At 41.2% G+C, this 11,384-nt stretch overlaps 1 protein-coding gene across 4 annotated transcripts in view; it reads left to right on the top strand.

Annotated features, from left to right (window-relative positions):
- The first annotated feature begins 2,917 nt into the window (after positions 1 to 2,917).
- Positions 2,918 to 11,384, top strand: part of fhip1aa (FHF complex subunit HOOK interacting protein 1Aa) — a 33,472-nt gene continuing 25,005 nt past the window's right edge. For 2 of the 4 annotated variants that reach the window (XR_009708898.1, XM_061244264.1), the window contains exon 1: positions 2,918 to 3,195. The gene's annotated coding sequence lies outside the window, so the exon portion shown is untranslated. The remainder of the gene's footprint in view (positions 3,196 to 11,384) is intronic. The other 2 variants (XM_061244265.1, XM_061244266.1) reach the window with 2 other exon arrangements.

Below are 11,384 nucleotides of genomic sequence, written 5' to 3'. Positions count from 1 at the left end.
AAGAGTTCAGAATTTCAACTTTTATATCCTGGTAGTTTCACTAGATATGTTAGACTACTTAGGACATGGCACCTTTGGTACCAGACCACACATTTTTTAGGTGAGCAAAGGTATTGGAACAGAGAGTATTTAAGTTAATGAAAGTAAATAGTAATATTTGGTAGCATATCCCTTGCTTGCAATAACTGCATCAAGCCTGCGACCCAGTCGCATCACCTAACTGTAGCATTCTTCTTTTGACGCTTTTCTAGGGTTTTACTGCAGCCTCTTTCAGTCGTTGTTTGTTTTTGTTTCAACCTTCCACTTTTTCTCACTAATGAAGTCAACTTTGTTGTGTTGGCAGTGTGTTTTGGGTTGTTGTCTTGCTGCATGATGAAGTTCCTCCCAATTAGTTTGGACGCATTTCTCTGTAAATTGGCAGACAGAATGTTTTTGTAGGCTTCTGAATTCATCATGCTGCTTGCATCATGAGTTACATCATGAATAAAGATTAGTGAACCCACTCCAGAAGCAGCAATGCAAGCCCAAACCATGACACTTCCTCCACCGTGCACAGATGAGCTCGCATCTTTTGGATCATGAGCAGATCCCTTCTTTCTCCACACTTTGGCCTTTCTATCACTATGGTAGAGGTTAATCTTGGTCTCATTCGTCCACTTTGTTCCAGAACTTTTGTGGCTCATCTGTGTACTTCTTTGCAAATTGTAATCTCGCCTTCAGATTCTTACTATTGATGAGTGGTTTGCATCTTGTGGTATAGCCTCTATATTGCTACTCTCTCAGTCTTCTTTGGACAGTTGATTGAGATACCTTCACTTCTTCCCTGTGGAGATTGTTTGTGATGTGGGGTGGCCTGTAGCATAGCGGTTAAGGTACATGACTGGGACCGCAAGGTCGGTGGTTCAATTGCCAGTGTAGCCACAATAAGATCCGCATAGCCGTTGGGCCCTTGAGCAAGGCCCTTAACCCTGCATTGTTCCAGGGGAGAATTGTCTCCTGCTTAGTCTAATGAACTGTATGTCACTCTGGATAAGAGTGTCTGCCAAATGATGTTTTGGGGGGTTTCTTCACAGCTGCAATGTTTCTGTCATCAACTTGTGTTGATTTCCTTGGTCGACCTGTTCGATGTCTGTTGCTCAGTACGCCAGTGATTTCTTTCTTTTTCAGGACATCCCAAGTTGTTGCACAAGCTATCCCCAGTGCTTGTGCAATGGTTCTAATTGATCTCTCCTCTTTTCTATTCAAAATGGCTTGCTTTTCTCCCAAAGACAGCTCTCTGGTCTTCATGGTTTATCTTTTCTAACAGACATACAGTCTTCACAGCCAAAACACAAGGATAAAACCAAGAGTAGACATTCAGAACTATTTATTGTTTAACCAATCAATCTAGCAGGACACATCTAGGCAACAAGTAACACCTGACAGTCACATATTCCAATACTTTTGGTCACCGAAACCTTGGGTTGTGTGATACAAAAGTTGATATTTTCTAAGTTGTTAACAAACCTAGATAAGAAATACCAGGAAATAAAAGCTGAAATTCGAATCTGTCATCTTTTGTACATCTTTTGACCTCAAACTCAATTGTCTTCATTTGCTAGCGCAAATACAACGGAATTGGCCTTGCCCTTCCAATACCTTCCAATGACTGTATATCTTCCATTCATGGCAGCCCCAGTTAATATACAGTAAAAGATGGGGAAAAAATGCACCTTCATGTAATTCTGAATTTCACATTCAAAATGCTGTTCATTGAGCGACTGGTTTCCGTTTTGTCTCAACATTTAACAATTCCAACACTAGATGTCACTATATGCCTTAACATTTGTTCGACCAGCTCCTAACCCCTTGCTTACATCAGTACATTAATGGAATGTTTTCTGTTAATGTTTCTCGTGTGCTTATAACATGTATGTGCTTATGGAGACTGCATGTAGCTAGTGTTACAAGTCATATAGTTCCATTTTAAATTCATGCAAATGGATTAGGAGAACATAACTTTGTTTCGGAGAATATAACACATTTTTAAAACAGCCTCTGTGCTTCCAGAGGTTCTAAGTTATGAATGCTAGTTGCCTCATTTAGACTCGATTATTATAAAAACTAGATTATAAAAACAGTCTGTAGACTGTCTTGTGAGAATGGCTGCATCATTTCTTCAGGACAGATGCAAAGTCTTCTGCTCTTGACTGTCGAAGCTTACCTTGTATTGATCTCGGAAATATTATCAGGTGTACAGTATATTGAACTTGAGACGAATTTTGTTTTCTGGTTTTAAAAAAAAAGAACCTCAAGAATAGGATGAATAGTTCGATTTTATTTGGTATCATTATAGATACAATATTACAGTAATAATATGTTGCGATAAAGACGTATTTTGAGCAAGTACGTAATGTGCATATATTTATGGACGTAGCCTACTGTACCAAGCAAACAATTGAAAGTTTGACACCCTCAGCTACAGTCTCAATAGTTATTTGAGTGCCGAAGATCAATTACAAGTTTAATGAGTAGGTTCTGTTTTCAAACATATGCATGTGACAAACAAATACCGTAGAGGTAAAATAGTTAACGACGGTGTGGATAGGTTAAAGACTCCAAGCAAACGGGACAATCCAGTTTCCACTTGAATGTTCAACAAGGAAAATACATATATTTTTTGTATGCTTCGATTTAGCAATGGCGTATACACCTCCTAAATTAGATTATTGGGAAACGTGCGTAGTGTTTATTTGGTGTGACATGAGATGTAAACGGATGTTTACTCGGTAATGGTCTTTATTTCGACAAAGAGGACTTTACAAACGGTGTGAATGTGGTTGAAGCCATTATGACATGTTTCGAATGTGCTCAACGGAGAGTCCTTCACATCAGGCAACTGAGGGAGGAGCGAAGCGATAGTTTCGGAGCTCACCTTTCTCTCGGTGAAGTCCAGGTTACCGACTCCCTTTGGAAAAAAAGGAAGCTCGGATAACATGTAAAGCGATCGCGCTTTTTTCCCTTCCTAAATTCACGATGAATGCATAATATTGGACGTCGCCTACAGTTTTATTGTGAGTGTGACACAACAGCAAACTACTTTTGGTTGACGCAAGGATACCATTTCTAATTTGACAGCCTGGAATATTTTAACTCCTTCAGTCTTATCGGTAACTACAGTATACATCAAAGTCCTCATGGAAGCTTCGTTGAAGAGTAAGAATACGTGTATTTGTTCGAAATGCTGTTGTTTGTATTCGTTGTGGTGTTTTGTTGGGGTTTGTCGATGATATTTGTGGCTTCTTGCGCGGTATAAGTTGGCGAAAACACGCAGTACTTGAATGGTTAATGTAATTTAAATGTCTGTCACACAAGAGACCATTATAAATATAGTGCCCTATGAATGTGCTCATTGTGAATAATCACCAAGACAACACAAATGACACCCATGCACATTTGTCATATCAGAAATGTGATGTAGGTAGATGTAGGGGGTTTTGAAACAGGCCCTGTGTGTTTCTAAACTTTCCAGATTGCGGTTCATAGCCAGGTTTAAGATACAGATTTGTTAAGTGAAACTGGTAAACGAATGTATCTTAATATGATATTTAGAAATGAGCGACGACTAGTTTTCTTTCTTTTTTATGTATATAGCTGCATAGCAATTCATTTTCGTCATGTTGGACGTCTTATTAAAGAAGCACACTATTTGCATAACTTAAGTATGCAAAACTGCTTCAAGGTAACTTTGTCTGTATTGTAGCTGCTATGCAGACTATAATTATATGTGTTCTTCAAGTAGATTCAGACTTATTAAAACTACACCATGTACACAAATATTATCCTCTTGACACACATGATTATTCAGGTATGGGCTACGATTATTCACATACAAGTAGCTAAGTTGTAAAACATTTGCTTGTCGAAAACAGACCACTTCATTATACCTAAAGATTTTTCAGAAAACAAAAATAGTCAACATCCAGTCTTTTCCATTTAATTTCTTTCCCTACTAGACATTAAACTGCTATTAAATATTAGTTTTAGCAGGTAGTTATCAAGATATTAAGCCACATAGGCCTATTGTACATACAGTAGACTGCAGTTTCTTAATCAGATTTCTGCAGCATATCTGTAGGCTACACGTCCTAACTTTGTTTATTGAATTTTTGCTGCCAGCATGTCTGCCATGTTCTCAATGACTTTATGTAGAGGTAATACAGTGACAACTGAAATTTTTTTAAAACAGACACTTTGTTTAAAAAAAAAATCCTCAATACATACTTTTATACATTTTAAGTACGAAAGTCAAAATAAGAGTAAAGTCTTACAGCTTGTGTACCTTTAAGGTCCGACAACAGGTATTATGGGGTAATATAACTGTCACAGGTCCACATTCATCCTGTTATCCTGTTATAATTATAAAATCATGCTGTGAGCATTTCAGTGTTGAACATAAACTGGGGTGGTTTGCATGGTGTGAGAAGAAACCTCAAACCAGGAAGTCAAACTAATTAGAGTACATGCTTGAAATAACATAGAATATTGGATGCCAGGTGACAGCAGTTGTCAATATCTAACTTGAGTTGAAGTGGCCACAGTTTCATCTCTAAAGTCATTTGTAAAAATGCTGCTGAGATTGTTGAAAATGCTTTGGTCAAGTGGGATCAAAGTATCATCCCTGTGCAAGTGCTTGTGTGCACGTGCGTGTGTGTTGTGTATGTGATTGGTTTCAGAACGCGTTCCTGTGTCTGGAGCTGGTTGTCATGAGGACGGAGAGGTGATTTAATTCCCTGAGCTGGGGAAGGGTTCTCCGTGTAAACATTCTCTCTGCCGCTCTGCTGCGTGTACAGGCGGACCGTGAACGCGCTGTGAGAGACATGGCGTGTTGGTGGAGGATATTAAGCCTCGGTGATATATCGCACCCTGTTCAGGCGTGATCCGAGTGCGGCAGAAGTCATTCACTGGATTAACTAACGTTCGCCTGCCCACGAAAAGTCCCCTGGAGCACACAGACATCTGCTCCTTCAGTTGAAAGCTAATACACAGAGAAACGGAGGCTAGCATTTGCATAGGCTTTGGATGGCACAGCTCAGGTTCCTGTGAAGAATTCAGCGCTTGTATTAGATTGCCCTGGTGATATCTGAAGAACGAACCTTACCCTTATTTCATGTTATATTATCTTTTGATCAGATTCTCATTAAATGTGCCAGTCGAGATTAACGCACAACAACAAATCTGGGACGCACAAGTTTGGTGTTTCAATCCCCGGTGTAGCCACAATAAGTTCTGCACAGCTGTTGGTTGGGCCCTTGAGCAAGGCCCTTAACCCCACATTGCTCCAGGGGGAGTGGTTAGTCTGGTTAGTCTAATCAACTGTATGTCACTTTGGATGAAACCATTAACTAAATAACACAATATACCTGCCTAGCAAGATGGCAAGATGCTCTGCCTGTCCAGATAATGTCTGCACCATAGGCATTGAGCCACCCCTGCATGCTTCCACGCCAGATAGAACATGACCTATAGAACAGTCATTGGCCAAATTGCCCAAAGTCAACAAGAGCCTTTAGCGTCTCAGCATAAGGATAGAAAGCCAGGCTGAAAAAGCAGTAATTCAAATCTTCCCCATGTGATACAAGCTCTCAAAATATTAGAACCATTAGACCTTGAATCTGTGAGAGTATGACATTTTTTTTGTGGGTCACATTGATGTCGGGTTTTCCTCTTTAGGTCCTGCGTTCTTGCGGAAAATGACCTGAGCTCATGCAAACTGTCCAGCTCTCAGAGCAGAAAGACAAGTGGATCTCAGGAAATATTTAGTTAGGCATCTTTGTCACTGCACTGGAGGCCACACGCGTGGCTTTGAGGCTGGCCTTCCTGCATCCAGGCTCTATCGCTGGCATCAAAAGCGGCTAATGATAGTGCCTTATTTGGGTCCAGCATAACTTAACTGAATGTTCTCTGTGGATTCCTATCAGTCAGTTTGGTTATTTGCTGACCATCCAGAAGAGGTATAATTTTAGTATCAGATTTCCGCTGATATGATGGATTGGAGTTGGAGATTGGAGATAAAAGATACTTGGGGAGTCAGTGGGGAGGAGCCAAAGGACCCCACTGAACCCTAGGAGAGTGACTGGTGTAATTCCTCTATGGTTTAAACCATGGTATGTACCTTGTTCATGAACCATTGTCATTGACATAAATCCTCTATGGTGTAATCCTGGTGCATTAATTTATCATGTGTCATTATCTGCAAATTAACTAGCATTTATTTCTGAAAGGATTATGCAACACATTTTAATTGCGTGTTGAAATGCTATAGGAATGGTTTACAACAGGGTTCTGCAAATGCAGTAGTATGTCTTCCCAGGGGCCATATTCTTTTCAAACTGCTTTAGCCAGACATTGTCCACATACAATTCACAAATGTATTATGAATACAGTGTATTGTACACAGGAACAAAGCATATGCCTTCTTAAACTATGCATAACTTTTCTTGTCTAGTGGGAGGTATGTCAAATATGCAGATGTTAACCCAAATTTTAATAAATCTGAACAATGATTTTTTTCCTTTCGCAATAATCAAAGGGCAAAATTTAAGTCTATGATTGGCCCTATTTGGCCCTGCAGCGTTCTAGTTGAATAGCCCGGGTTTAAGAGGAACAGAATGGGTTAAAGGTGGCATATGAGGAGGGATTACAGCTCCCTGAGAATGTCTTTGTTCCCCAGAGTGGCCCTCTGTGGGGGAAAAAAAGGTCAGTCCGAGCATTACACACCTAGCATTCGCATAGCCTGCGCCAGCTCCTGGCGAGCCACACCACATGACTACACAGGGGGAAGGTGCCGCACCGTGTGACTCCTCTCTGGCATGCGGAGAGACGTGCGGCTTAATGGAATACCGCCCACCGCGGCTCGGCCCACAGTGGCAAGCTGTGTTCAGCGGGGACCGTGCGTTTTTCAGTCAACACGCTGCCGACACCCACCGTGAGACTGTCCGCAGGGCGCCTGTGCTGCAGAATAGATAGGCATGTGTTTGAGAGGTGATGGAACCAAGCAGAAATGACATCTTTGCAATGCCACGGGTCACTTCATACAAGCATAATATATGTTTCTTTGGTGTTACATAACACCATAATTTAATTGAGTGATATACTTGAAAATTAAATGAAATGTGGAAGAATAACACACATTTTCCATGGTTAGCTGGTAAAGCATGGCATTTGAAGGCAAATGTTTGGAAAACTTAGGAACAATGGTATTGTTGTCTATTGCTTTTGGTCTTTAGGTACTTAATGTTACTTTGCAGAAAGCACCCAGTTTGCAGTCTTGCCAATAGGATTATAGATATAAGATAAAGATGAAGAAATAATACTACTACTACCTCATCTGTTTTCATGTCTGTGTTGTTTTGCAGACTAACCTTAGAAACAAGTTGGCCTACATACAATCCAAAAGGCAGCTAACTGCTAATTAAAAGTATACATGAATTCTAAGTCACTCTGGCATTATATTTCATACAGTTAAATTTCATATTGGGACACAATAAGTCAAGTTGAGATGCAGAAATTGATATGGCACTCCTTGCCCACCCCTCCACTGGAGTCACAAGTGGTATTTGTTTATTTGCCACTGTATGTCCAGGTTTTTCCTTCTTCAAAGCTAACTAAGCGTGTCAATCGAAACGCTCTGTGATGTTTGCGAAGATTGCAGGTTTGATCTCCGCTCTGACATTATCAGTTACGGGGGCGTCATGGAAACTCAGACACCTGAGACTGATTTAAGAGCTCAGCTTTCCTGCCGGCTTGCATTGTGCACACGAGTTTGTGCTCCTCTTAAGAACAAAATGGTGGCCTGTGTTGATGTTTCTCTACCACAGTGTGTGAGCTCTAACTTGCTGGTATTTTCATTCAGGAAAGACCATTGGGGCTGGGAAACAAAGCAGGGCGAGCAGCAGGCCTGGAGCAGGAGCGAAGGTCACACTGATCTCCGTCTGCCAGCCCCGTCTGAACCCTGTTCCCAGGCCTGGGATTAGACCTCCTCAGGTGACCCCTGGTGTCACTCAACCCAGGGGAGATATGCGTTTGCAGGAGTTACTACCAGATTGTTTGCTGTAATCCTGGTCTCTGTGAGACGGCCCTTGCCATGTGGGAGCACAGGGACACAGTGTTATCCTTGCAGAACCGAACAGCGACTGATTTGCAGGGGATTTCAGGGGGACACATTTCCGAAGGCAGAGATCTCAAACTCGAGTCCTGGAGGGCCACAGTGTCTGCGCTGATGCTTTATCCAATCAATTAGTTAAACTGAGTGCTTAAGTGCTGAAGCATCAAAAACCAGCAGATACTACATCCCTCCAGGATTCAAGTCTCCTTTTCACAGAATACCCTAAATATGTATGAGAAAAGATTGGGCATGCACAGAGAAAATAATTATCTACGTGGTTAGACTAATCTAATTCCCTGGTCAGCTGGTATGGCTTTTGGATGCACTGGTTTAAAGAAACGGAGTCTCAGAAAGGAAACTGCTGTTGAAATCATGCCGTTGCTTTTGGTCTTTGTGGTAAGTACCTGAAACCACACCTAAGGACGTCCACATGTGTCAACAAACCACTGGGATGTAGCATTCTTTCTGAAAGACTTAGGGATATCTCGCCACACCCCACAGAGGCAAACTGCTAGTGTTAACAAACTTGATTACACGAATTAAAAGCCCACATGTATAGTTTTCATCTTTTTGAGCTTTTCGTATCATCTTGATACTTTCAATTTGTGTTCCATACTGATCCAAGTAAAAAAACAAAACATTTTGGTATGCATATTTTAGAATCAAAGTGCTATTTTTCTGAACTGCTTGTAAAAGGATTCCCCACATGACAAGACAAGACAGTGTTTTTGCATAATTACTGGATGACCATTGTGCTCTGGTGCAGTCTGGGGGCAGGGAACTGCTTTTTCAGGACGTGTTGTGGATGTTTTAGATACTTAAACCAGGAAGAGAAAGCTGATGTGTGATGGGCACTGTTCATTTGCTCCATTTGGTGAAAACAAGGTGGATTTTCCTCTCTCCCTGTGAAAATCACTGCCCTGTGAAATATTCTCCCACCATTTTCCAGTTTAGCAAAATTGGCTGTGTGCAGTGGACATACTGAAATCATTTTTTTGTCAGTTAAACAACATTACCATGTCTATTGCCAGATTTTGCCACTAAGGAACCATGCAGTCTACAGATTTCGCTTTATCAAAAACTGTCAGATCAGATAAATGATTGGGGAGTAATTTAAAAATGAAGAAACCCTGTGACTGACCTTCCCTATGCACCCAGTAAATTAATAACTGTCAACTATGATATGGATCGGGCTACTTACAGCACTCAGTCAGACCTTGCTTCTAGAGTGACTTTGTTTTGGGCAGAGTAATGCGATTACAGGGCAGTCCAATGCTTCTTTAGGTCACATTTAGGAATGTGACCTAAAGAAGCTCATTATCTTGGTATAGTTTGCGGCTTTGGAGACACAGTCATGTTTCAGGAACCCCATAAATGGCAAGGGAGGGACCTGTGGACATCTGAAAACATCAGGCAGAGGATGTTTCAGTTACATTCAAATCTGCTTAGTTTGTTTTCAGCCAGTGTTAAATATAAAATGCTGCAGGGGAAAGAAGAAGCTGAAAGAAGATTTGTATCTTTCTTCCTGGTGGCTCTGGAGGAGCATGCAGAGAAGAGTGTATTTTGGAGTCCAGGGATCCTATCGTCCCACTCTGATGGAGTAATTACAGCGGAAGGACAGCAGTGTGGAAGAGGTATCGCAGCTTAGAGACCCACTTCCTGTGATAGCGCCTCTCCCAAACCCAGCGTGGTGAGATTACATTACTCATGCAAACCCAGATGGCCCTTTATCTCTCCGCAGGCTGTGCAAACAGATCACCAAGGAAGCAGTGACAGAGCTGCCTTCACCGAACCTCTGCACTGACTGTGCCTATTGTGTGCTGTTTAGGGTCCTCCGAGCTGCAGTCATTTTGTCACATGTTTTGAAATGGCTTCTTTGTGCTTCGTCTGTTTGTGCGAGCTACGGGTGTACATTTCTTATTGTTGTGTTCAATACATTTACTGAAAGCTGTAGGATAAGCAGCACAGCTGCAAGGACTTCTAGCCCGGCACTGTAGCTTTCCCATGTCTCCGTACCCGGGCGATTGGTTGCTATGTACATGTTCTTAGCAACTCGACCTGTAAATAGCTCTATTGAAATAAGTCAATGGTGATGTGGTTTCCCAGCTCCACCTGTTCAGGACTTGTACACAAATACAGAGATACACCCTTCCCAGGCAGCCCTTACCGGAGGAAGCATTGGGAAGATAAACACATTTGCAGGATCTCTTCTTTACTCTCCATCTATCACTGTTCAGAATTGCCTCTCATAAGGCACACTTATCTCTGCAGTGCAGGACTTCAGGTCCTTGTCTGCACCCCTGGATTTCAATTGTTGAAAAGAAAAGGATGTATTCATGGCTCTATTCACGTTGCATAGACACATAGTTCAAATGACTGCTGTAGGCGCAAATAAATGGTCACTCGTTGGCACTACACACAAGATAAAAATGGTGTTCTTCTGAAATGCACTTAGTTGTTATGCCAGGAGGGCCTAGTTGCACATATAATACATACTTTTATAGAGTAACTACACTACTACTACAACTACTATTACTACTACTACTACTACTACTACTACTACTACTACTACTACTAATAATAATAATAATAATAAAAAAAAGTGTTTACACTTATATTGCTATTAGGAAAATGTGTTCCATACATACTGTAGTTATTTAAAATAATTTATATCTCATGAAGATGGATGATGATGATGATGTAGCAAGGGTTATACATTATCAATGTAGATACGTTCTGTTATTAACACATAGTACCATAAATCATTCACACATTCACAGCACATTGAAACAGCCTTCACTTTGGAAATATTGCTTCTAAGTTAGTCTTGATTTTTCTGCATAACTGCAAGTCAGGATTTGCCGTCATGGACCAAAGGAATGTGCTAAACACTGCCAGTCTGGTTCATCAGGTTTGAGTCCTGCCCACACCTTGCCTGTTAGTCCTGACAGGCTCTGATATCAGGTGGGTGTGTGCTTATGCTGTGGGGTGGGGTTCTATGGGCTGTACTGGATGACATGTTGCTATGGGCACCTGTCGCTCACCCCAATGCCCCACAGGTTCCTACTGAAGTGAGGCGGTGTCTGAACTTGCAAATGAGTCGGCAGTCATGCAAATATAGTGCTGAGTATGTTCTGACAGGACCCTGGAATATACTGCAATATATTGTATATGTAAATACTATGATAAATATGTTTCACAGCAATGTATTTTAGAAGAAAAACTAAACAAATATTGC

The sequence above is a fragment of the Conger conger genome, chromosome 6 (genome assembly GCF_963514075.1).
Source record: "Conger conger chromosome 6, fConCon1.1, whole genome shotgun sequence".
Classification (NCBI taxonomy): Eukaryota; Metazoa; Chordata; class Actinopteri; order Anguilliformes; family Congridae; genus Conger; species Conger conger.
This window is presented reverse-complemented; position numbering and strand designations above follow the sequence as displayed.